We start from the raw sequence: 3,128 nt of genomic DNA, 5'->3' as shown, positions 1-3,128 counted from the left end.
CCCGTACTTCTAGTGGAAAAGAAGGATGGATCATTAAGGATGGTTGTAGATTATCGGGGATTGAATGAAGTAACCATCAAGAACAAGTACCCGCTGCCAATGATCAACGATCTGTTTGATCGGTTGCAAGGAGCTAAAGTGTTTTCCAAGATCGATTTGCGATCAGGGTACCATCAATTGAAGATTCGAGAGCAGGACATACCTAAGACAACATTCACCACAAGATATGGACTGTATGGGTATACCGTTATGTCATTTGGATTGACTAACGCACCCGCCTATTTTATGAACCTGATGAACAAAGTGTTTATGGAGTTTTTGGATAAGTTCGTCGTAGTGTTCATTGATGACATCCTGGTTTATTCAAAGAATGAAGAGGAGCATAAGGAACATTTGCGTTTGGTTTTGGAGAAACTAAGGGAACATCAACTATACGCCAAATTCAGCAAATGTGAGTTTTGGTTGAAGGAAGTTGGATTCCTCGGACACGTTATATCCGGAGAAGGTATAGCAGTTGACCCCACAAAGGTTGAGGCCGTAACCGAATGGGAAGCACCAACAACAGTTGGAGAGATCCGGAGTTTTCTTGGACTCACAGGATACTACCGGAGGTTTATTGAGAATTTCTCAAAGATTGCAAAGCCTATGACTGAATTGTTGAAGAAGGATACTAAGTTCAAATGGACTGAGGAGTGTGAGGCTAGTTTCCAGGAATTGAAGAAACGCTTGGTTACCTCACCAGTATTGATTTTGCCAGATCAGACCAAGGATTATGAGGTGTATTGCGACGCTTCACGTCGAGGACTTGGAGCAGTGCTTATGCAGGAAGGGAGAGTTGTTTCGTATGCTTCACGGCAACTGAAGCCTCATGAGTTGAATTATGCTACGCATGATTTGGAGTTAGCAGCCTAGTGCATGCATTGAAGACATGGAGACATTTCCTCATTGGAAATCATTGTGAGGTGTACACGGATCACAAGAGTTTGAAGTACATTTTCACACAGAAGGAGTTAAACCTCAGACAAAGGAGATGGTTGGAGCTTATCAAGGATTATGATATGAAATTGCATTATCATCCCGGAAAGGCTAATGTAGTAGCTGATGCATTAAGCCGCAAGAGCCATGTCAATAGGTTAATAACGCGAGAAATACCCAAGGAGTTAGCTGAAAATTTTCGTGAACTACGTTTGGAAATAGTTCCGAGAGGCTATGTAGCAGCACTAGAGATTCAGTCAACTTTGATGGAGAGAATCAGAGAAGCTCAGAAAACTGACAAAGAGATTGCCGCTATAAAGGAGAAACTGAGCAAAGGAAAAGCTAAAGGATTTCGCGAGGATGAGCACGACACCCTATGGTTTGAAGACCGTGTTTATGTGCCCAATGACCCGGAGATCCGGAAGTTGATTTTGCAAGAGGCACATGATTCACCGTATTCGATTCACCCAGGGAATACCAAGATGTATTTGGATTTGAAGGAAACATTCTGGTGGACCGGAATGAAGAAGGATATTGCAGCATATGTAGCAGTTTGTGACGTATGTCAGAGAGTAAAGGCAGAGCATCAGAAGCCAGCAGGATTGTTACAACCATTGCCGATACCCGAATGGAAGTGGGATAAGATAGGCATGGATTTTATCACGGGACTACCCAGGACAAAGGCAGGCTACGATTCGATATGGGTAGTAATTGATCGTTTGACAAAGGTAGCACATTTTATCCCAGTTAAGACCACTTACACCAGTGCTAAGTTGGCAAAAATATACATGACTAGGATCATTTGTTTGCATGGAGTTCCGAGGAGTATCATATCAGATAGAGGAACCCAATTTACCTCAAAGTTTTGGAATCAGTTGCATGAAACTTTAGGAACCAGACTAGAGTTCAGCACAGCTTTTCATCCGCAGACGGATGGACAGACCGAGAGAGTCAATCAGATTTTGGAGGATATGCTGAGAGCTTGTGCACTAGATTATGGATCTAGTTGGGACGATAACTTGCCGTATGCGGAGTTTTCTTATAACAACAGTTACCAAACCAGTTTGAAGATGGCAACTTTCGAAGCTTTATACGGAAGGAGGTGCAGGACACCGTTGTCATGGGACGAAGTTGGAGACCGTCAATTCTTTGGACCAGATTTGATTAAGGAGTCTGAACGGAAAGTTCAGTTGATTCGCGATAGGCTCAAGGTAGCCCAGTCCAGGCAGAAGAGCTACGCAGATTCTAAACGCAAGGAGACAGTCTACGAAACCAGAGACAGAGTTTATCTCCGAGTATCCCCACTTCGAGGAGTTAAGCGCTTTGGAGTTAAGGGAAAGTTAGCACCGCGTTTCGTTGGACCGTACAAGATCTTGCAACATATGGGAGAAGTCGCTTATAAGTTGGAATTACTAGAGGGACTGTCAGGAGTTCATGATGTATTCCATGTTTCTCAGCTGAAGAAATGTCATGCCGAGATGGCGGAGGTACCGCTAAGAGATACCGTGCCACTCGAAGCGATTCAGTTGAAGGACGACTTAACGTATGAGGAGAAGCCAGTCAAGATTCTCGATTATGCCAGCAGAGTTACTCGCAGCAAGGTTATCAAGTTTTGCAAAGTTCAGGGAACCACCACTCAGAGGATGAAGCCACCTGGGAGAGAGAAGAAGATTTGCTCAAGGACCACCCTCACCTATTTTCTAGCCAACCCGAATCTCGAGGGTGAGATTCATTTTAAGGGGGTAGGTTTGTAACATCCCAAATTTGCAATTTGGAATGTTATACATTAGGTCATCATGCATATCATATTTTCTTGCATTTTGGTTGATCCTAGAAATTTCACGCAACTCAAGGACCCACGGAGAGAGTTGGAGATTTTGTTATTTTCATATTTGAGAGTTTTCTCAAATTTTGAAAAGAGGATCATTTGATTTATTTATTTCATCTTCAATTATTTTCCCAATATCAAAATATAAGAGAGGGAATAATATGACTTTCCCAAATTTAGGAAAAATGAAGATTTAATGAATAAATCAAATTTTGGTTTTGCCGGAGTTTTGTTTGCTTTTTATTTGGATAGGGAAAAATGCGCGTTTTCAAAAATTGCATTCTAGGTCCGGAGTAAAGTTCATTTTGTTTGACTCATTTTTAGG

The sequence above is a fragment of the Triticum dicoccoides genome, chromosome 5A, assembly GCF_002162155.2.
Source record: "Triticum dicoccoides isolate Atlit2015 ecotype Zavitan chromosome 5A, WEW_v2.0, whole genome shotgun sequence".
Taxonomy (NCBI): domain Eukaryota; kingdom Viridiplantae; phylum Streptophyta; class Magnoliopsida; order Poales; family Poaceae; genus Triticum; species Triticum dicoccoides.
Note: the sequence above shows the minus strand (reverse complement) of the source record.